The sequence below is a fragment of the Balaenoptera physalus genome (assembly GCF_965194825.1).
Source record: "Balaenoptera physalus genome assembly, chromosome: 2".
In the NCBI taxonomy this organism is placed as follows: domain Eukaryota; kingdom Metazoa; phylum Chordata; class Mammalia; order Artiodactyla; family Balaenopteridae; genus Balaenoptera; species Balaenoptera physalus.
Window position 1 is genome coordinate 14,884,798 of NC_138883.1, and position 24,507 is coordinate 14,909,304.

Here is a 24,507-nt window from a genome sequence, read left to right on the forward strand (position 1 = left end):
ACTGTGTATCCCATAGCACTTCCATCCACCTGACAGTATAAGTCTTGATTATTTTCCGTCTTCTCATCACACCCCTAGAATATCAGCTCCTTAAGGCCGGGACTTTCTTCTTTGTTCATTGCTGTATTCCCAGCATTTAGAACAGTACTTGGCATATGGTAGGTGCTCGGTTAATATGAGTTAAAGGAAATGAGCACACATGCTCATTTAGGAAGCACGTGCTTCAGTGCTTCCTGACTTCCTACCTGAAGTCAGGAAGTTGGACTTAGACGATTCGGAAGGGCCCCTCTGGTGTTTAACATTTGATCATCCATGCCAAAAGCCCTCTCCGGAAGCCGTTCTGACACATTTTTGTATGTGTATGAAGGATAACTGGGTTTTCACATGCCCTGATCTGAACTTTTTGTGTGTTTCCCTTTTCTATAATCTTAAGGAGAAAGTTAAGTCTGGGGAGTCTTCACTCTTGTAGCTATAAGAAGACAAGGTAAGTGTTTTTCTCTATGGTCTCCTTTGAAGTGAAATTCTTATACACATCATATCCTGAAGGGCAGATTTCTTTTTTTGTATGTATATGTCAGCTTACATATTAGCACATGCCCAGAGCCTAATGGGAAATCAGACAACAAACCTAAAACAAGTCTAGTAAATTTGCCTTTTCATACCCTTCACACTTGATAAGATTTTCATGACAGTTGGTACGTGAACTCTGAACATATTTGGCCATAGGCAGATTCCTGTGTGTCTTTGCTTCCTGAAGACAGGACTCGTAGAAGGACTTGCAGATGGCATTTGTAGGTATGGGGTAGACAAGGGAAAATATTTCAAGACTCCTGGATTATTTGGGGACCTTGCCTTGCGTTGCCTTTGTATTATAAGGTCAGATTTAAGGTCAGGAAAGACGAGTACCAATATGATATGTTTCTGCCTAAGAAAATATTTTGTCTTTTGCTGAAACTTGATTTCATTTTGCTTGGTCTCTCAGGGTGATTTTGCCTCAATTCTGTACAAATAGGATTTCTAGATACTTGGTGGGAAGATTAACTGCATGTCTCTACTAGTTGACAATGAGTTGGATCTTGCATCAGTGCAGAGAGATTTTCTCGTGTAGCCAGGGCTGAATGTAGCTTTTTGCTGTTCTCATTCTCCTGCGAGATGGACTTAGGAGAGCTCTTATGTGAACTGAGGCATGTCAGGGAGAGCGCTCACATGGGTCCATTGGTGGATGCAAGGCAGACACGGCTATGTTTAGATTCCTCCCTCAGCATTGCAGGAGCCCATTCGTGGCGCTCCCTCACCTCCATAGGTCATGGAAAATGGCAAAAGTAGGATTGTTGAGGTAATTTTTTGAAGCACTATTATTGTGGTTGACATTGATCATTTACTACTTCAGTTGCATTCCATGATGTCAGGTTTACTGCATTTACCTGTAGAAGAAGGAAAATAAACCCTCTCAGAAAAGAAAAGGGCAGCGTTATTATGTGTTCATGGAGTCATAATATGGCCTCATTGTCTATCGCTGCAGCCATCAAGGATGTATTCTTATAAAATAACACAGCAAGGCTGATGCTTAGAGGTTATGAAAGAACATACAGGGGTTGTCAAAACTATATCTGGGTTAAAATATGTTGCGATACTCCCAGCCCTCCTTAACAGAGGCTATTTATAATACAGTGCGGGTATTTGTGCTGCTTTCATTGTATGCATCCTGAATGAAGAATCAGCTCTTTAAAAAGAACATTAAAAATAAAACCCATGTTGTGGAAATCTGACTTAGCCCAAAGAGATTGCGGGTGTCTTAAATAGCTACTCATTTCCCAAGGTGGCTCAGAGGTTTCCTCTTGGTCCTGAGATATTTTGACATGGCATCTATACTTCGCCTTTTAAAAACGATGTTCTGTGTATGAAAATACATACATACTTCCTCACAATCACTTGTATGACTCTTCGGGGATGTGAACCCCCAACCTCCTAGGAGGGAGGGTTTGTCTCCTCCTGTTTCTGAATTGGCTTCACCCCAGCTTCTTGCCCCACCAGGTTCTGGTTTCCAGCTTGGACCATTTCATTTCTCTCTCCCATCAGGGGGCAAGACTGGTTGAAGAAACTCTTGTATAGAGAAAGTGTAAATCATACCTCAATAAAGCTATTAAAAAACACACACACGCAAGCACCCTGGTTAATGGACTATGCCATCACTGTGTGAATACTGTTACGTGGTTTTTAAAAATAGCTCTTTCACTAGAGTGTTTTGGTTCAGAGTGTGTATTCTTGGATTGTTTTTTATTATTATTTTTTTGTATAGCATTGATAGGAAAAGGTAGAACTCTTACAATAATACATGCAGTATTTAGATTGGATAATACTCCCTTCTCTTTTTATGGTGATTTCCTGACTTTCTCCTTTGCTTTTCCCTGCTACTTAAGCATCACGTCTCGGGCATTTTCCCAGTGTAATTGTTGATTAAGTGCTGCATATCCTGCAATGATTATGAGAAGATTACTGTATTCAGCTTTTAATCTTATGAGTGTCAAATATTTTACTTTAATGGTATCTTTATTGTTATTATTCTTCATAGCTCTTTCTGTTTGAGTAATGCAATCAGGCAAAATAAAGGTAATAGCACAAATTCAGCACTTTTAGAATAATAATTCTTTGTCTCAGAATGGAAAGTGCCATCTGCAGGCTGTTCTGAAATGCTGATTGGGATCTGCAAAGATGGAATTAGGAATGTCTTAGGCCTCTTTTGGTTGCAAGTAACAGAAAGCAGCTAGCTCAAGAAGAAATATATAAAGATAGAGACCTATTGGAGGCAGTACCAAGGGTCTCAGGACCCCAAGGCCAGGCTTGTAGCTGGGAGGCACCAGGACTGGGAACCAGACGGCTGCCAAGAATGCAGGCAGCACTTGGCTCCTCACTGCTTCTTTCTGTGCGTCCTCTGTGTTTTCTCTAACGTTGTGTATGAAGTGGTCAGTGGTCATCGGTAGCTTTCAAGCTAAATATCCTCTGTAGACGAGAGTAGCCCAGGTGGACCAGCCATCTTTGGGTCTCACTTCCCAATTCCCAGGAGCAATGGGAATTCTGATTGGAACAATTGTAGTCATGTGACCCCCCCCACCCCGGTCCAGTCAGCTGGTCCAGGAGAGCCGTCTCATGACGTGAATCATGGCAACCCGGAGCTCTCCCCGTGGGCGAGGGAAGGCGCAGCTCCAGAGAAAGAGGCTCGGTGTGAATGGACCTGACACCTGCAGTAGGGCTGTGTTTGTATATTTTTGTGAGAAGAACGGCGACCCTGACTCCTCATGCAGCCTTCAGTGATGCCCCCCACACTTCTGCAGGAATCTGAATGCATATTCCAGAGCTTGGGTTTCTGAGGGGAACCCCCAAAGCAATTTATAGTCAACTGCCTATTGCTTAGCTGGGCGAAAGGAATCAACAGTATGAGTAGCTCCAGTTACTGTTTCCACAGAACCAGCAGACTTTCTGGTTCTTCCCTTAGACACTGATGTCTCCACTTTATAGATGGGGAAACTGAGGCTGGAAGGACAATGTGTCACCTGATGTCATGTCACTTGTTCTGGCTGACTCCAAAATGCAGAGCCAACCATGGTGCTAGGTTTGGGCTTTATCTCTGCAAGCTGACAGCCGACGCCTCATGGGTATGTAGGGAGGACAGTAGGTGGTTAATAGGAAAGTGGCTGGTTACACGTTGGCCTGAAGTGGAAAATTCGCTGGGAATAATCCATATTGAGTAACATTTGTGCACATAGTGAGGACTTAACCTCAGCATGAACTTTCTATATAGAAACCTAAAATCCATGTAAACGTTTTAGTTGGACTTCAAGCCATAGGGCATCACTTTGCGTAGAGAGTGTCACAGGGATAGAGTTCTGACTGGTCCAGCCAGCGTCATCCCCTACTCATCGCTCAAAGGATTCCATTGTCTGTAATATGGGGGATGGCGCTAATTGGAAAACTGTGGCTTATCAGTCAGTGCTAACTAACAAAATCATGGAGCCGGGGAGGTTGGTGCAGTTTCTCCGAGAGTGATCATTGTGGGTGGCAAGTATTGAGTGAGGTGTAGAGAATCAAACTGCCTATATAGATGCTGCTGCCGTGGGAAGAGCTCTGGGGGCCAGGCCCAGACACTGACCATCTGTGAGACCCCAGGCGAGTCGCTGCCTGCTCTTCACCACTCCGCTTTGTTTCTCCCTTTCTTTTTAATATGTTGTAAAAAAAAAAAATCATAAAGTACAAAAAGATATGTAGTGAAAACTGTCATCCTCCTGTCAGAGAAATACAGCTCTAGCCCCCCTCCCCAGAGGTAACCGGCGCGATCAGTTTGTTACGTGTCGTTTGAGAGCCGATCGATGCCTTTACACACCTGAGTATGTGTGCACATTTATGCAGACGGGGACATACCATATGCATTATTCTGATCATAAAGATCTTTCTGTATCCATGCATATACAGCTATCCTTTTTTGGGACTCCGGAGTTTTTCACGGTGTGGCTGGATTAAAGTATCCTCTGGTCTTGGACATTCTACAGATAGGGTTGCAAAGTGGCGTTTTGTTGGTCCATTTCCTTAACTGAGTGAGGTTGAAGGCCATTTGTATTTTTTTCTGTATGTTTCCTCCTTGTGCCGGCTGCTCTTTTTTTTTTCCCATGGAATTTTTCTTTTTCTTACTACACCTCATTTTCCAAAGAGGTAATGATCCAAGTGCCAGTCAGTTCTACAGTTAGGAATATTTTAGCTGGGGGAGAGATCTGATGGATGTTTACTGAGAAATCCGGGGACCCGGGAAAAGGCCCCGCGTCAGCTGCGGAGGCTGACTTGGTTTACCTGGTCCCTTTCTTCCTCCCCATTGTTATTGAGATGAGGTCATGCCAAGTTCCTCAGCAAGCCTCAGACTTAGTAGGGGGAATACCTGCCCAATAGTGGGGCTTGACCAGTTTTTGCTGGTTGAACAAAAGAGAGAACACGGCATCATGGGACAAGATTATCTTTGGGATCAACTAGTTCTCTAGACATTGACCTGGGTTCAAATCTTCTTGGCTCCAGAATTTGCAAGCCATGCAAACCTCTCTGGACCACAGTTTCCTCATCTGTAATATGGGAATAATAATACTCATGTTGCCAGGCTGTTTTGAGCAATAGAAAGAACATAGTAAAGTATCGAGCACATGACAGGTTTTTCAGTAATTGACAGCTTCTAGTATTAGTGTCATTGTTCTGATCAGGACTATTATTGCCATCACCGTAAACCCAACAAGTGACAGTAGGGCCAAGGGCTAAGACTAAACAATTGATTCATGAGATGACCATGTTATATGAGACTGTGACTTTTGCAGACCATCTGCGTCTTTGCAATAGAAGTTTATTTGCACCTACATTGATTTCATTTGTCTTGTGACCATCATTTTCTTACAGGCTTTAAGCCTCTGTTGCTAGACAGAGTACATAATGCCCGTGTAGTTTCAATGCCCATCCAGTTTTCGGGCCTTGAAAAGGGAGAGTGATTTGAAAGTATTCTATTTGAATTCTTAGTGAGAAAGATCTGAAAACTCTGCTCCTCACCTTGCCTCCCCCAAGAAGTCTGAGAGATCAAAACAAATAATCTTTCTCTCTGCATCCCTTAAACCCAACTTAAGAAATTAATGAAGGAAGATGGATAGAGTGAAATAAGACTCATCGAGAAGAGATGGGAGCCTCCTAATTGATTCCCACAAAGCTGCTGGTTATTTACAACTAGGAAAATTGCCTGCTTGGAGATACCAATTCAGCGCTCTGGTTCCACTGGCTTGACAGGAAAAAGTCACTGCGCCTGGCTGGAAAAGCTCTTAGGGAGGAGGAAAGTAGAGTGAATTACATCTGACTGTTTAACACCGTCTCATTCATAGATTTCTGCCTTTTCCCCCAGTCATTCGCAGTCTCTTTTTTAGTATATAATTGTTCATTTTAAATTTTCATGTTTGCTCTAGCTGGGTGTATGTTAATTACTGGCAGTCTGTAATTATGTTGTCTATTTGTCATTTCCATGGCAGCAAGGGTAGTAAGCTAGAACTCTTCCAATAGCAAGAATTTTAATTTATAATTCCCTCCCCCCAAACCATTTAGAAATTGATACGTTTCACTCACATTCTAGATGTAGTTCAGTAAATGCCATGTTATTGATGTTCATTATCAGGTTTTAAGCTAAGAAATGCCGCTGTACTCTAACTTAGAGATTCCCAAGATTTTGGTGTATTCATTCAACCCACAGCCACTTATTGAGCACCCACTGCACACTAGGTGCTTGGGATATATCTCTGAATAGAACAGACAAAATAAAATATCCTGTAGTTCTCTGTGTAACCGAAGGACTGCCCAGCTGACCCCTAAAGCCACTGTCTGGCTGGCGGCAATGGCTGTGTGTCCCCCAGGCTGCCAAACACTTGTCTGTTCCCAGCACTGTAATAATGAGGAATATGGTAAGAAGTTAGAAGCCACTGGCAATTAAAGTTATTATTTCACGTTAAAGTCCCCCTATATGATATTGGCAGCTGAGACATACATGGAAAACATAATAGTTTAAAGATCATCAGATTAGTTCCAGACATCCCCAGGATCTGGGTGCAAATTAAATTAGAGGTACATCAAATTGATCCAATCAAGAAACAGGGCTGGGATTAGGGGGCATGTTCTTGCTGTATGGACCAGGTAAACAGAGTGACCGTTGATACTGCGTAAAGCCACATACCTCAGAGGAAGTCCCAGCACCCTAGATTGAAATTGACCCCTGGAAATGATTCCCAAGACTGGGCTGTTCTGGTGCTATGAGTACAGAAGGTGGGGACTTGGGAAGGGTCGAGAGTGGAGCTGAAGACTAAAGGTTCAGTGAAACTGATTTAAGAGATGGTCCTGCTGGTGGATAATGCTGAAGAGCAGCTGCTTACGGGAGAAGGGATCTGGGGGAAGTTAAGCAGTTGGAAATGCTCTATCTAAAAAAGGCATATGACTTGAGTTCCCCATAGTCATTCAGCAACTTTTTTTTAGTACTTATAGAATGTGCTAGAGTGTGAACAAGACAGAGGTCCTGCCCACATGGAGCTTCCATTTCAGTGGGGGAAGCAAGACAGACAAATAGGACAGACAGATGGACAGATAACCAAATGTGATATAATATAATATAATGTTGTACAGTTATGAGTGCTACAAAGAATTATAAATGGGATAAAGGAATAGAGTGATCAAGGTATCCTACTCTATTAGTCGTTTTTTGCACTTCACTAGTTCTCAGTATGAGAAGAAGACATTAAGGGGAGGGGTGGTCACGTTTTGTTCCTTTGGGGTTTTTTGGTTTTGTTTGTTTTCTCCCAAATCAATACAGGGCTTTTAGTGCCTCTTTAAAATATCGCAGAGAGGTCTTACGAATCATCTGGCATCTTATTGTTTCTGTAGCTGGATAACTTAAATCTTACTCATCACCTGCTGAACTGGTCCTTCTGCAGAGATGTAGATACCATCTAAAATTTTTCTAATATTCTTGTTTTCAACTGTTGTGGCTTGCTGAATCAAAGCAGCTGAATTTGATGCAATTTCAGTGTCATTTTCTTTGAGAATTAACTCACCTTTCTGGGCTTGAGGTACTGAACAAGCAATGTCTGGCCTCACCTGAACCCGGAACATCTATTTTTTGCCCAAGAAATTTCAGATTTCAACAAGAGACCTGTTCTGAATAACAATATTGATGGGGAGATGAGCATACACAGACCTCATTTTGTAATGGAAACCCAACATAACACCCTTGATCATGTGCTGTACGTGATACAGATAGTCGAAAAGTGGCCAGTTTCTTTCTGTATCCCTGCCATTTGTCAACCTGGAGCCTCTTTCTTTTCTTTCCAAGGAAACTGAGTTCTACATTGATATGATTGAAGTCCCTCCAAAAGGCTCTTCTGGTTCCCTTCACAGTAATTGTGTGGCCCTTCACACAGTAATTGTGTGATGTCAGCATTTTCTGGAATGTCTGCAGTTTGATTGCTGAGAATGGTCTTCATTCTCACAGTAGATGCAGCAAAGAACAGTTTTTATTTTTAACTAAACCTTGTGAGATAATTGTAGATTCATATGGAGCTGTAAAACAATTGTAATTCAGAGAAATTCTGTTTCTCCCAATGGTAACATCTTGCAAAACTATAGTATAATATATATAATCTCATCTGTGTCTACAAAAGAATCTTGCTGGGGTTTTGATAGGAATTGCATTAAGCCTGTATATCAGTTTGAGGACAAATGACATCTTTACTATGTTGAGTCTTCTAATCCATGAACATGGTATACCTCTCTGTTTGTTTAGATCTTCTTTGATTTCTTTTATGAGCATTTTTGTAGTTTTCAACATATAAGTCCTATACATGTTATATTTATACCCAAGTATTTCATTTTTCTTGAACAATTGTAAATGATATTATTTTAAAATTTTTGGTATCCATTCATTTATTGCTAGCATATAGGAATATAGTTGATTTTGTGTGCTTATCTTGTATTCTGAGACCTTGCTGAATGTACATTTTAGTTCTAGGAGGTTTTTTGTATATTCTGTAGGATGTTCTATGTAGACAGTCTGCAAATAAAGACAGTTTTATTTCTTCCCTTTTGATCCATATGCCTTTATTTCACTTTCTTGCCTTATTTCACTGGTTAGAACTTCCAACACTGTGTTAAATAAGAGTGGTGAGAGCAGACATCCTCGCCTTGTTCTCAATCATAGGGAGGAAAGCATTCAGTCTTTCCTTATTAAGCATAATGTTAGCTATAGGGTTTTCTAATAGATGCTCCTTGACAAGTTGGGTAAGACCCCTTCTATTCCTAGTTTGCTGGGCATTTTTATCATGATTAGATGTATTTTTCATATGCCTTTTCTACATCAGTTGATATGATCATATGATTTTTCTTCTATAGCCTGTTGACATGGTGGATTACTTTGATTGATTTTTGAATACTGAACCAGTCTTCCATCCCTGGAATAAACCCCACTTAGTCACAGTATATAATCCTATTTAAATATTCCTGAATTATATTTATTAATATTTTGTTAATTTGGTCTGTACCTTGCCTTTTTTATACGGTCCTTAGTTGGTCTGCTTTCTTCTCTCTACCTTTCAGAGTCTTCTTATGTTTGTCTTATATTTAATGTCCATCGTTTTTAGTTGTGTTTGGTGGGAAGAATAGGGAAAAGTATGTCTATTCCATTTCCTGGAAGCAGAAGTCCCTTCAGATGGTCAATTTTTAGGCATACTTTTAAGCAGCTGTATAATTTACTACCAGAAGAAAAGAAAATCCTGAAGTCAGGTCTTGATGAATAAAAATGTTCGACCAAGTTACTGGTTTGACTTGCTTGATTCTAAAAGAAGCTGAACAAAGAGATTTAGGCTGAGCAAAAAGGTGTAAACATATCAGGTCTTCAGTATCACTCCTGTACTTCCCAGCAGAAGAAAGACCTGTTAGGGTCATCAAAGTGTCAGGGACATTATACAGGCTCTTACCCCAGCAGATTGGCACGCACCGATAGAAGCCTTTTGATGAACTTCAATCCACTGTCGTGCCGACAGCATTCACTTAAATTGCATTTCCGGGACTTCCCTGGTGGTGCAGTGATTAAGACTCCACGCTCCCAGTGCAGGGGGCCCGGGTTTGATCCCCGGTCAGGGAACTAGATCCCAAGTGCATGCTGCAACTAAGAGTTTGTGTGCCGCAACTAAGAGTTCGCGTGCCGCAACTAAGACCTGTTGCAACCAAATAAATAAATATTTATAAAAAATAAAAAATAAAAAAAAATTGCATTTCCTGCAAGCTGTTGGTAATACCAGATATTTACAAAGAGGTGCTGTAGGCACTGCTGCATGCTCTCAGTTGCCTATCAACAGTTATTTGCCAAATAATTGTGTGTCGGGGGGCCTGAAACTTAGGCCAAGGGGGACTTTTCTTCTGTTGTAGACAGATGATGATGACTGGTCAAGGAGATGCGTTCTCAGAGGGTCAGTGAGAATCTCTTCTGCATCAGAAGAGCTCCCATTCTTTGCTTTCATTGGTTGGCTTATTTTTCTGCCTTTCTTATGATTTCCAAGAAATATGGCACGGTAGTAGAGGTCACAGAGATTCAGTGGGGGAATCAATAAGCCACGGGGTTCTAACAGCCCCTGGTTTCAAAGGTCCCTCTCCATGGTGAAGTTTTCAAAACAGCAGATATTTTCCATTCTCCTCTTATCTTCCTGCTGGTTTACTTTAGCAAGTATTTGCACGCACCTACTGTGAGTGCAGTGATTGAGTAAGAAATGATCCCTGCTCTCAAGGAGTGGTAGGGAGAGAGGGTACAAATGACCATAGTTCAGGGGTCACCAAGGAGCAGACATAATGCCATCAAAGGTCAGATGCAGGTAACTTGGCTTTCTGCTGGTGAAATTTGAGCTGGTGCTTCAAGAGTTAGGAGGACTTCAGCAGCTGGGGGTAGGGTGGCACTGCTGGCAATGGGTGGGCCAAGAGGTGAAAGCATAGGCACGTCCAGGGAACATAGCACAGAGCACGTAGGGCTGGACTGAAGAGAGAACAGCGCTTTCCTCACCAGCGCTCACATGCCCAACCACTGAAAATAAACATCTTTTCCTCATATGACCGTTAGAACCATAATGTCTTTCCACTTATGTTTTTCCTTCCACTTTACCTAAAGTGGGCTTTTGTCATCCCCTCATTCATCTGTGCACTTGAGTTAAGACTTCAAAGTGTGCTTACCTACCTAGCGTTAGGGGTTGTATTGCACCCTCCACCCCAAGATATGTTGGAAGTCCTAACCCACCCTTCGGTACCTGGGAATGTGACCTTATTTGGAAATAAGGTCTTTGCAGATGGAATCTGTTTATGTCTTGTAATCAAGATGAGGTCACTAGGGTGGACCCTGATCCACTGTGATTGGTGTCCTTATTAGAAGAGGGAAATTTAGACACAGACACACACGGGAAGAACTCCATGAGATGATGGAGGCAGAGATTGGAGCTGCAAGCCAAGGGGTGCCAGGATGGGTGACCAGCACTGGAAGAGGCAAGGAAGTGTTCTCTCCTACGAGTTTCAGAGGGAGCATGGCCCTGCCAGCACCTTGATTTTGGACCTCGTTGTTTTAAGCTACCCAGTTTGTGGTTCTTTGTTATGGCAGCCCTAGGAACTAACATACCTAGTTTATACCCGGCCCTCTACTCGTGGAATTCGACTTGGATTCTACAGTCTGTCAGGGAGGTTCAGTTGTGCCTGTTGAGGTCACACCGGTGGCTAATAGGTGGTCTTTGCAGGGGGAATTTGATCGTCAGAGGGGCTCCTCGGTTTTCTGGTCTTTAGGCTGAGGTTTCTGGGATCTACATGGAGGACAGTGAGCTGGTGACACAGGGTGGAGTGAGCAGGCACAGCCAACTGTGACGTGATTCCCATTAGGAAATTGGAGTAGATGGGAATTAAAGGGTTCTAGGGCAAAAGACTTCAGAGTTCATTTAGACCAACTCTTCCTCCTGCCACATGATAAACTGCCCTGGAAAGAAGTCTCATGTGACCCATCCAAGGCCACTCTGCTAGTAACAAGAGTCAGGACTTGAATTCAGATCTCATATCTCACATCCAGACCTCTAAGATTTCTGCAGGGACTCTAAAGTCTGTGGTTCTGACTTCGGAAAGTTTTTTGGGGGTCACAGCATTTTAACTTAACGCCTTTAGACTCTTCTTTATTTACTGGGGCTGGTGGGGGGAAGAAAGAAGAGGCACTTTAAAAAAGAAAAAGCAAAAAAGGGGAACGTGTTGACCTTCAGGAAAGGGATTTGAAAGAATAAGTTTATGCATCTTTAAAATAAAAGACCCAAGGGTATTTAGTTTTACTCTGTGTCATTGAAAAATAAAATCCACCCCAGCCTCAAGTGGATGGGAAGTTCCAGCTCACAGGTTCATTCACTGACCATCCGACCCATGTGTTGCAGAGGGTAGAATTTATAAAATCAGCAGCTATTATATGACCTCAGACACCACAGGTTGCACTTTCAGCCTCATTCTGAGTTTCCTATCCCTCTGCAGGGTGAAGTAAGAGCCACTAATGTTGTTTCCATAGATTTCATCTTTCCAGGCTTGGTTTAAATCTCGAGTGCAGGATGCCAGGTAGATTCATTACGGCAGTAGCAATGCACACACGCCATCATGGTAGCTTTAAATCTATCTCTCTCCTAAAGGTTCCGGGGAATGTCACTTACAAGGCACATTGCTTGCGTGAGTGTCCTTTGTGTTGGGTGCCCTGGAATGTAATTTCTATCAGGAAGACGTAAAGGAGACACGGGGAGGAATCATTTTGCTTGACAGCACACTTTGAAAGGAAGGGGAGTTTGTTATTGTTATTTTTTGTTGTTACTATGATTGTTTCTTGGGTTCCTCCAACAAAGAAATGCCGTGTGGCTTTCAAAAGTCTCCCCGTGCAAATGCTTCCCGTCACCAGTGATCAGCATCCTGCCATTCTGAAATCCAGAAGTGGCTTTAGCAGCCCTTATGACATGATCATTGCCGGGAGCTGGAGACCAGCCTCTCAGAGAAATTGACACTCTCATCTTCCATCTTCCTGTACGCGCTCTAAGTGCTGGTGCGCTGTCATTTTAACGAACTGTCACCCTGAAATGGGGTTGCTTCATCCGGTGCTGTGGAAAAACAAGGTTAGAAGAGCAGAGACTTTTGTTGATAGTGAGCAAGTGGGATTTGTTAAACCAATATTGAAAGATGGTTTGCACAACTCTTGGCAGCTCATGTTACTTCTGAAAAGATATGCTCTTTCGGCCCTGGTTGGCACAGATACAGTTAAAGTTGCATCAGGACCTTTGTTATATAATCCTTCCCAGTTATATAATTTGGGGTCCTGTTTTTTCTTGCCCTGGTTTATATCGATTGAAACAAGGATAGAAGATCACAACAGTTCATAGTTTCCTGTAATAGCGGAGGCAGTCATGTTATTGATTAAAGCACATGGGATCTATTGGTTGTCAGTAATACTATATGCAGGAGGAACTATGTGTATGTGAACAGTTTGTGTGTGAAAAATATAAAATGAGTTTCAGGCATATCATCCTACAGACGAGCAGTTTAAAAGAACTGACTTTCAGATTCTGGCTTACACGAACCTTCTGGTCTCAGCCCATGTCTCTAGCTGGTCAGAAACTGGAAGCCAGCCTAGATACGGAAACGTACAATACGGTAGGGACTTTTATGGCTGCCGTGAGTGGCCCCTATGACTTTTTCCAGGCCTGGCCCAGATACAATTAGGAGACGTTATAAGCTAAGGGCAGGTAGGATCCTTGAGACTTCAGTTCACACTTTCCTGCAGCACTGAGCTCACCTATCTCTGAAGTGACTGCTATCACCTGCTTCTATCTTGGCCTCCTCCCAGTTATTTCAAATATAAATTTAATAGCCAATAATTTGCGGCCCCCAGCCAATTGATTTGAGCAGACCTAGAAATCAATTACACCATTGTCCCCCTACTCCCACCTACCCAGCCTGGGAAGATTGTAGAGCAAGCACGTCTGTCCCATGCCCCAGCTCAGAGGCACCCCTAAGTAGGAGACAAGGATCAGAAAACAGTACCACATAGGGCAGCCATGCTATTACTTGACCTACTTCTGACTCCAGATGCGAGGGTTCTGTGTCTGTCCCTTCCAGGGCCCCAGCACCCTGACTGTCTGGCTGGGACCTTCTCAGCAGCTCTTGATCCTCAGGGAGTGGTGCCCACATCCTGCTTTAACAAGACTCTAGTCGTCGGAACCGTGAACCGTGAAGGACACACCTTCCACGCTGCCGGCAGATCAGATCCGACCCCCACCTTGCCCCTTCCCCACCACTTGGACCTGGACCCACTCTACTCCTTTTCCTCCTCAGCCACCCTCCCTCTCAGGCTTCTTAGCTCCTGCCAGCTCCCTGCCACCCCCTCCTCAGGCCTGACCGCTCTTGACTCCCAGAATTCATTGTGGCCAAGAAGCCACACTAACATCTTTCTACAAAACAGTAATATTTTGCTTCAGATACTTCCTAAGAAGCAAGTACTAACATCAAATCGGGTTGTGGGTAATTTCAGTTTTCTTCTTCATACCCTTCTTTCTTTCTTTTTTTTTTTTTTTTTTTGCCTGTGCCACACAGCATGCAGGACCTTAGTTCCCTGACCAGGGATCGAACCCACGCCCCCTGCAGTGAAAGCGTAGAGACCTAACCACTGAACCACCAGGGAATTCCCAACCCTTCTTTCTTTAAATCAAAGTTTCTACAATGAACATGTACTATTTTTTTAACTGGAAAGAAAAAATATATATTGTAAAATAGCAGTTGGGAAGATGGCAAATAAAAACAAGTAGTCTTTTTTGTTCGGTAGAATAACAACAACAATAAAATCATCCCAAGGTAAATCAATGCAGAAATATTAGGCAACCTTGCTCCTCCTCATCAAGTAATAAATGGCCTTTCACAGGTGAGATGAGGTGGGACATTACCGTCATTACCATCAACCTCAAGTCCTGATATTTTTGCAGAGTTGCTGGGCATGTCCTACTCCAGTAGACACCATGGGAATTTATTACAGTGTTGTTGGGAGGCTCAAATGAGAAAATAGATGTGAAAGTACTTTATAAATGGAAGCTATTATTTTCCACAAAAAGTAGAGAACTTTCATCTACATTGGGAGACAAGGCAGAACATTGTAAGGATGTTTATGCAATTTAACATAGGGGAAGATGTGGCCATTACGATCTAAGAACTTAAGTTCATCTATTCATTTGATAAATATTTATTGGGGCCTGGCACAGTTCTTGGTGCTTGGGATTCATCAGTGAAGAAAACAGACACAAATCCCTGCCTCGTGGAGCCTCGTGAGGGAAACAGATGAGAAACAAAAAAATCTAATAAATAAAAAAGAAGTGGTCATCAAAATAACAACAGTAAGTAACACTCCAATAATGCTTATTTTGTGCCAGGCATGTATGTAATATATTTAATCCCAAATACTCTATGAAGTAGATACTATTATCAACCCCATGGTGGGGGGAAATGACCCACAGAGAGGTGAAGTGACTTGCCCAAGGTCATACAGCTAGTAATGCTGGCACTGGAAATCAGTTTCACAGAGGAAGTTAGTGGGTGAGAAGCCAGTGGAGAAAGAAACGGAACGGGGTAAGGGGTTCTCCATTCAGCAGATATTTCTGAGTGCTCTGTGCCTGGCACTGTGTTGGATGCCTGGGATATAGAAATGCAAGGGGCATTATCCCTGCCCTGGAGAGATTCACAGTCTCCTAGGGGAGATTAGGGGTACACAGACATATGAGCAAACCATGTGGTGTGATATACCTTCCTCCTTGGTTACCTAGGACAGCAGAGGTACCATATTGGAAAAGCATTGCTTTCTGTGACACTTGTGTTTTGGACTAGTGATTTCATGGCATCAGCGGCCTTACCTTTGTCCAAAGACCACTGATCGTGGTGTTGTACCCTCGCTTTCACTGCAGAACTTCTAGGCATGAGAGGCTAATCAAGCCAATAGCTACTTTAGTTAGACTCCAGGCCGCAAAGCCAAGGCCCTTGGCCTTCCTGAGCTGATCCCTCCCATCTGCACCAGGAGGGCCAGTTCAGTTCCCCTTGATGTCTGTCTGTTTAGTTGGTGTCTGTGGTATAGCCGTTGTTCACTCTTTTAAATGTCACCCGTCTCTCCTTTCGTCTCATTGGCCTCAGAGAGTGTCACACGGAGGGACAACCCTTTGCATCCCCTGCCTGTCCCCAGCCCTGCCCATGGTCCTCCATCCCAACATTGGCAGAGGTGGGCCAGGGAGACCTCATGCCTACTGAGGATAAGCCATTGCAAGTTTATTTCCTGCTAGTGAGGGGTCAGTAGCGTTTGGTTCCTGCCCAAATACAGCCTATTTATTCCCAGAGCTGAAAGTCACAAGGACTTAATAAATGCTCTGGTGCTGTAGGGTTTTTGTTTGTTTGAGGTTATATTTGTTTCTCTACTTCTTTTGTCTGACAAAGTCCTCTGAAGAGGTGAATTGTCTTTGCTCTTGCTCTGGATTCAAGAGATGAGTTTTGTCGTGGGGAAGTTCCCCCTTGTCTTTCCCCGGGGCAACCACACTTAACCTCTTTTCTCATAGACATCAGTGCAGGAGAATGAGATTGTTAACATTCGACATCCATCATAGGGCAGGACTGCCCTCCCCTCTTCAGGGCAGCTGAAGGAATTCCCTCTGTTAGGCCCATGGTGGTTGTTTTGGTTGCTCATGAGAAGGCCTGGCACTTTATGACTGTTATTTCACCTAATTCTCAAAACAACCCACGTTAGGGTAGAGAAAACCCAGGCTCGGAGAAATAAAGTAACTTCTTCCCAGGCACACAGCACGCAAACAAGTAGAACAAGGACTTAAACCCAGATTTTTAAATTTCCGTTTGTTTTCTTTCCAATACTCTTTCTATTCCAAGTACTCTTCTGTGGGGAAATGAACTGAGCCTATCTTCCTAAAAGTGTCCTTTTTTTAAACACTTAAAAACACTTCCTTGTTCCTGCAAACCATGCTTCTGAGTTTGTTTGTTTGCGAGGTTTTTTGTCTGCTGGTTGGTTGGTTGGTTGGTTGGTTGGTTGGTTGGTTGGTTGGTTGGTTTTTTGGTTCCTATTATTAAGCTAGAAGAGGCAGGAATGAAGATTTTTTTTCCCGGTAAAATAAGAAATTGCCTTCTCTCTTCAAATCTGTGCTTTTCTATCTCTCCAAGCAAGTTGAAGATGATATTAAAAGAATAGCTCTATCTTACAGATTAACAGTGAGACACAAATTATTTAAATTCACGTTTTAAACTGTAGACATAGACTAACAGGTGATCCTTACGTACTGTGACCTTGTTAGTTTCTCAGACATTACCGCGTTTTGCAGTAAATAGTGTTGACCAGACAGAAAGATAGGTTCATAACTGTGTGATCAGGAACATCTTGGGGTTCATTGATGAGGTTTAGGGGGTCTAGACAAATTCCTGAAATTGTGTTCAAAACATGTGCCTTCCTGAGCTTTTCTAATTAAAGAATCCTTCTTTTTCATCAGACCCTCAAAGGACGTGGTCACCATATCAGCGTCTTCAAACAGCACATACTTGTAATCTCACAGTTGCCCTGGGTCAGGAATCCAGGCCCAACTTAACTGAGTCCTCTGCCCAGGGTCTCACCAGGCAGCAAACAAGTGTCTTAGGGCTGTGGTCCTTTCTGGAGTTGAGTCCTCCTTCAAGCTCATATAGTTGCTGCCAGAATTCAGATCCTTGTGGTTGCAGGGTGGAGGTCCCCTTTTCTTGCTGGCTCTCGGGTGGGGTAGATACCCACGTAGTCCCTGCCACGTGGTCCCCTCCCAGACTCTCACAATCAGGCAGCTGCTTCAAGGCCAGCAAGAGAATCTCTCATTCGGGTCTGCTGCGACACAGTCCTACCTGATGTAACGTGACCCAGGAAGTGACTACCTGTCGCCTTTGCCGTATTTTATCACTAGAAGCAAGTAACACTTTCCATCTGTACTCAAAGGGAAGGAGATTATACAAGATCATGACCCACCGGGGGTCTCCTTAGTCTTTGTCTGCCATAATCACCTCCTAAAAACTCAAAAGATCCTCTGCTCTGGAATCTTTGAAAAGAGACACAGTTAACATGCTACAATCACGTCGTTAGTTCACTGAGGAGTCGCATCATATCCGTGGGAAGAAACCCGACATGACTGAATGGGGAAAAATTGATCAGTCTTATTTTATCTAGATGGAGTCAGCGCCGTGAAGGGAGTATTAAATGAGAGAAAAGAGCTGATTTTAGGCTGTGTGGGAGAAGATCCACAGCAAACATGTATCACGGCCTGTGTCAATATCGTGGCCACGCTCGCTCTATTTTTTGAGACAAAAAGATCATGGTTTGGACAAATGAGAGGCAGCCAGACCCCAAAATAACTTCAGACTCCTCATTCCTGGGTGCTGAGGGGGTAGCTGCTTGTTGACTGAGATGATTCTTGGTTTATTTGGAGTCTAATTCAACGTTAAGAAAAAAGTTCGAAATTGAATGTGAGTTGGTCTGTGGTCGAATTTAATGGGATATTCCCAGAGTTGCTCTTCCTTCTGGCTCTGTTTTCTTAGTGTATTCGTTTCCTCGGACTGCCGTAGCAAAGTACCACAAACTAGGTGGCTTAAACAGCAGCCGTGTATGCTCACACGGTTCTGGCGGCCGGAAGTCTGAGATCAGGATGTCAGCAGGGCCGTGCTCCCTCTGAAGGCGCTGGGGAAGGATGTGCTCCATGCCTCCCTCCTAGCTTCTGGTACTTCCTTTACTTCAGGGGCATCACTCCCCTTTTCACATGGCATTTCCCCTGTGCTTCTGTTGTGTCGGTGTCCAAATTTCCCTTTTTTATAAGGACACCAGTCATATTGTATGAAGGGCCCAACCTCCTCTAGTATGACCTCATCTTAACTAATTCTATCTGTGATGCCCCTGTTTCCAAATAAGATTATGTTCTGAGATGCTGGGTAGGACTTCAACATGCTAATTAATTGGGTGGGGGAAGTGGACACAATTCAACCCATAACACTTAATGAAGAATAATTTAAAATTTTCCTGATAGTCATGCTGTTCTGGCAAGTAAATCAAAGTCTCCCTGGTGGATCGATGGTCAGAGATAATTAGATTTGCCTCTCTCCCTCCACCCTCTCATTTGGGAGTTTACTATTTTCTCACTAGAATGGCATCCTTGCCTTTTGGACTTAATTTTAGAAATAAAACAGCTCTCATTCTACGTCTAAAATTGGTCAGTCATAACCCAATTTCTGGTAGTAGGATGCTTATCCAGAGGTCAGTTATCTGGCAACCTCACCTATAAGGTAGGTGGGGAATAGAAAACCAAGCTCACAGAGAAAACAGAAAAAATGCTGAGCAAAGATGTCACAACAGTCACAAAATAAACCCTTTTAAGAGAACCCTGTGGACTTTTGCTCACATCCTATTAACCTTTACTCTGCACATAATTCTAACAGACTTTTAAAGTTCACAGGACAGTAGAAGCATCAATATGTGAATGACAGACTCAGGGAAAATTCCAAACTAAATTCAGTTTAAATATTACTTCCGTTATGATGCCTTATCGATGTCTTCCTCTGAATTCCAGTATTATTTTATACCTTCATTAGTCAGTTGTCACCTGTTTTCTAACAATTTGTATCCATATTCTACTTTGTATACATATCTTAATCTCCCCTACCAGATGCTTGTAAGAGCCGGGACATACCCAGTTGTGCCTAACACAATACCTGACACACAGTAGGTACACCAATAAATTCGTATTGAAGACTGAATAACCAAAAAGGATAATTTTTTAGGTGAACAGTAATTAGGTAAGATAATAATTTAGGTGCCTAATAATGTTAGGCAGGGTGGAGTTTCAAAGCATTTTGAGCAAAAAAGATTCCTCTGATATTTCCTTTTTAAAATTAATTTTTATTAAAGTTACAAAATTTGAAACCTTACCTTTCATTAGGCTTTTAAGAGGTGGTCAGAAGATCTCAATTTATTTATTCTAGCGATTTTTAACAATCACTTTTAAGGGGACCTTTTATTAATGCTCGGTCTGATTTGCAAACTTAGTTAATTAAACTCCTTTAAACATTTTAAACTACATTTGTAAAGGAAATCGAACATATTAAATGTGTAAGTACTCAGTTGCCTGACTCAACAAACAAGCCGCCCAGAGCACTTAAGCAATTCTTATAAATCTAATTAAGCTTATAAGTATGTTACACCCTACGGTCTTTTAAGTTTTCTTCTACTGTATATGACTTCAGTGAGATTTTGATTTAAAATCAAAGTCTGAATTGGTTATTTAATTCCACATTTTAAGTTGATGTTTCAAGGCTGGTCGTTATTCTTACAGGGCAATTCTCTTAGTTGTAGCAAATATTTAAAATACTAGATCTACATTGATTTCTTTTTTTAAAAAAAATTAATTTGACAGATCTCATTTTCTTAACCATGTTTGTACTTTATTCTAAATCTTCTCTGGGTTAAAAACTGCTCACTCACATTGTCCAAGAAGGAAAAGAAGGACACCCTCCCCTCTGCCTTCCAGAACCTTCTGCACATCAGGGATCTTTGGAAACTTCTATTCACCAGCAGTGCCTCCCCTCCCGCCCATGACTGTCCAGGGGAAGAACTACCACAAATCCCCATCAGGTGCTCCTTGGAGGGACCTCGCACGTACTTCTGGCAGCTTTGAGAGAGAAAGTCTGAGCAATCTGAGGCTCCTGGAGGCCTCTCGGGAGCACTGCGCCATCCTCAGGCTGTCTAAATTTCCTTTACCCCAAAGAAGTTTCCAAAGATGGGCAGACAAGCCCCACCCAAACTCTTGGGGAGCCATCAGCTGCCGGTGCCTGGATGTCCCCGAGAGGTCCTGCCCATTGTCCTCACGGCCGCCTTCGCAGTGGGCCAGGAGGCAGCGAGGGTCTGGCCATGGCACCAGCGTCAATGGTCTGTACCCTGCCCCGGTCCAGGGCTCTTCCCGAGGGAGGCTGGCCGTCAGGACCACATGCCGTAGCTTCCCTCCCCGTCCTGCATTCTCTCCTCATGCAGAAATCTGCACAGTGGTCAAAGTTTGAATTCAGAGTGTGGGCCTGGGTCAGAACCATGATGATCATTCAAATTACTGAAAGTAGCAAACCAAATCTGGCTCCCTGTGCACATTTTTCAAAATTTGAGCCCAAATAGTTTCTCACCCTGCAGAAATAATAAGGCCACATTCCGTTGTTCAGATATTCTCGACAGAACTTTTTTTGCCCCCAGATAACAAGTTATAAAAAATAAGCAGTTGTCTACATCTTTAAAAAAAAAAAAAAGAAGACGAAAAAGGGCTTCCCTGGTGGCGCAGCGGTTAAGAATCCACCTGCCAATGCAGGGAACACGGGTTCGAGCCCTGGTCTGGGAAGATCAGACGTGCCGCGGAGCAACTAAGCCCGTGCGCCACAACTACTGCGCCTGCGCTCTAGAGCCCGCGAGCCACGGCTGCTGAGCCCGCATGCCTAGAGCCCGTGCTCCGTAACAAGAGAAGCCACCGCAACGAAGAGTAGCCCCTGCTCACCGCAACTAGAGAAAGCGCACGCGCAGCAACAAAGACCCAACTCAAACAAAAAATAAATAAATAAATAAATTTATTAAAAAAAAAAAAAGAAGGGAGGGCAGATGCTTACTTCACTTAAAAACAATTAATTGTTCTTTGAGGTCATCTCAAATAATTTTGAGCATCGCCTTCCTAACTGAATTTCAGGGGCGGGGCAGTGGTGAGGGAGGGGCTGCCTTCTCAGCTTGCTGGGATTTCTTAATGACCAGTGGGTATCAACCAGCACTCAGTTGAATATATATGCCCCTGACAGCTGGGCTGAGCCCCTTCTCATAGTCACTCTGTAAATGAACCCGCAACTTAAAGAGGTAAGTTTCACTTGTCCTACATACCTTACATTAAAGGCAAACATTACGGATTCTTCTGTCCACTCACCGAGATCTATATCCCCTACCCTCTGGTTGTCACCAGAAAGGATTTTACATTTTCTAAATTGTAATATATGCAGATGTCTTTCCATGAGTGTCCAAAGACCTTGAAACTCTATGGGATTGTGCATGATCTTCATATACAGACATACCTGAGATATAGTATCATGGGTTTGGTTCCAGACCACCGCAATAAAGTGAATATTGCTATAAAGTGAGTCACATTTGGTTTCCTAGTGCATATGAAAGTTATGTTTACACTATACTGTAGTCTGTTAAGTGTGCAATAGCATTGTGTCTAAAAAATGTACATATTTTAATTTCAAATACTTTATTGCTAAAAAATGCTAACCATCCTCTGAGCCTGCAGGGAGTTGTAGTAGTAACATCCAAGATCACAGGTCACCATAACAAATATAATAATAATGACAAAGTTTGAAATATTGTAAGAATTACCAAACGGTGACAAAGGGACATGAAGTGAGCAAATGCTTTTGGAAAAAACGGTGCTGATAGACTTGCTTGGTGCAGGGTTGCCACAAACCTTCAATGTGTGAAGAACGCAGCATCTGCGGAGAGCAGTAAAATGAGGTATGCCTGTAATGCTAAACGCTAACGTGGGCCTGTGGATCCTCGTCTTTGGCTGCCAGAGCTCCCAGCCCCCCAGCCGGCCACTCCACAAGTGACATCAGTCCTGGAGAGCATCATGTGTTATAGCAATGCCCAGTGATGGGTTTCCATGGTGACAACTCAGTCCTCAAGAAAATATTGTGTAGACAGGGAAGTATATGATACAATTTTTTAATTTTGTTAAACTAGTTAAAATGGAAAAAAAAAAAAAAGGATATTTCACCCAGAGGCAGTGCTTCATGTATTGGAAAATTCTCTTAAAGAGAGTGCTGTATTTCCCAACAATGTGGCTAAGTGAGTTCTTGCTTCATGAAACAAACATTTGTAAAAGTCTGACAAAGGTTCTTGAGCCAATGAGAAAGTTGGTAAAAGCAAGTTCTTTATAACTGTGTTGAAGAAAAACCAGAATAATACAGTTTGGTTATCATTTAAAGTGTGAAGGGATTTGCGAGCCTTCCTGGCCTTTGCTACATGTATCACGAACCTGACTGTAACCAAAGGTTATATATAATGTGGTGCGGTGAATAATGCATGGGGAGTGATAATGGACTTTAAAAGAGAGAGAGAGAGAGAAAGAGAAAAGGTGGCTTTTAAGTACAGTATGGCATTTCCTTTCTGCCATGGTGATACATGATATAGTGCTCTGTGGTGTGCAAAGTGTTACTGGTTGTCATAGCAATAGAACACCATCCCGGAGAAAGGAGGAAATGCTGGCATAAGACGCTTCGCTGGAATAGAACTACAGTTCTAACAAAACCATCATTGTTAGCTCCGTATTTGTTGTCAAATAGTAAAATCCATGCTAGTCTTTTTCTTTCTTCGTGATAATGCTGAGTAGCCCTGATACCATCCCAGGGCTTGTATTACACGCACAGGCTTCTGCCTTCATTTGAGAGTTTTGTACCTATTGCTGGTGTAAAAATAAGTTATGTTATGAATGCCTCCCTGAACTATCTTCCAGCCACTGACCCAACTCACTAAGCTTCAGGGTTTGAATACCTTCTCTGTAGCGCCTGTGATAAATTTCAGTGGTTCTCCTTGCTGTCAGGATTGCCTCCCCTCGGTCACATTTCAGTCATTGTTATATTTTGTTAGACCCTGAGTGAACAGCCCTCTGGAAGAAGCATCTGAACTGAGGCTAATCTTTGCTTTCTGGTGGTTCTCAGGGCGGAGTCTCTGATGTGTCTGTCCCATCTTTCAAAGTGTATATTGGATGAAATTGATGGAAATTCCTCTGATACGACTACTGATGTTCAGTTGCCTGGGTGGGTTTCAAAGGGAGCCAAGGCCAAGCGAACCACTGAGTCCAGATCGGTCGTCTTTGCCACATCATGGCTGTATCCTCTTCATCATCCAGCCCATGAATCCACATTCTTCACCCAGCGAGGTATGGAGTAGGTAGTGTGGAAAGAGTTGTGTGTGTGTACACAGTCCGGAAGAATCCATCACACCACCTGCAAGCGCAGCTCGCACAGCAGGACCTCAAGACGATGGTACTTGGGTTGCATCCTTCTGGTCTGATGACGATGGTGCAGCGCTCCCGAGTGCCAGGTCCTCTCCTCCATGATTTGAGCACGTCAGCTCATCTAGTCCTCACTGCGGCCCGACTGACAGATAAGGAACCTGACGCACACAGAGGTTATTAAGTATCTTGACTGAGATCACACTGCTGGTAAATGCTGGGGCTGGCCCCAGAGCCTGTGTTCCCAACTGCGCTGCCACTTCTGTGATCCAGAGTGGAACCAAGGAAGGCCCTAAATACATCCAGAGAACTGGGCCCCTCCTGGGGGAACCGCTGGAATCAGTGGTGTTAAAATGAAGAAGAAAAATGTGGTGCTAAGAAAGGAGGAGGAGGGGACTTTGAAACATAGATGAGAAAGCCTCGCTTGCAAAAAGCAAAATAAAACACAAAGTTCTGTTCATTAAACTGTTATCAATATGGAATTATACATCATTACAAAGAAAAGGATAGTAAACTGTAAGCAGGACACTAGTACCGTGAGTGACAAGGACGCTACCCCGTACTCCTGTCTCACTCACAGCTCTGGCATATCTGGCTCAGATATCTTAGTACCGCACCTCCAGCATTTAAAGGGCGGCCCAAATACAATATCCCATTGATCAAGTGGAATATCAAACCTACCCAAGTTACAGTGATAACTGTAATAACAGCTAATATTACTTGACTGTGTCTATGTACCAGGCATTGTTCTTAGGGCTTTGCATGTATCAACTTGTTTGATCCGCCGGGCAGCCCTGTAAGGGAGGGAGGTGCTATTTTGCATTTTCCAGGTGAGGAAACAAAGGCAAAG

General features: G+C 43.0%; 1 protein-coding gene and 1 pseudogene across 7 annotated transcripts in view; one reads left to right on the top strand and one right to left on the bottom strand.

Moving 5' to 3' along the window:
* Positions 1-24,507, top strand: part of FOXN3 (forkhead box N3) — a 406,382-nt gene that overhangs the window by 318,572 nt on the left and 63,303 nt on the right. The gene's annotated exons all lie outside the window — the stretch shown is intronic.
* Positions 494-17,104, bottom strand: LOC309655762 (large ribosomal subunit protein uL6 pseudogene; annotated as a pseudogene). Its single transcript has one exon. The product of its transcript is annotated as a large ribosomal subunit protein uL6 pseudogene (transcript).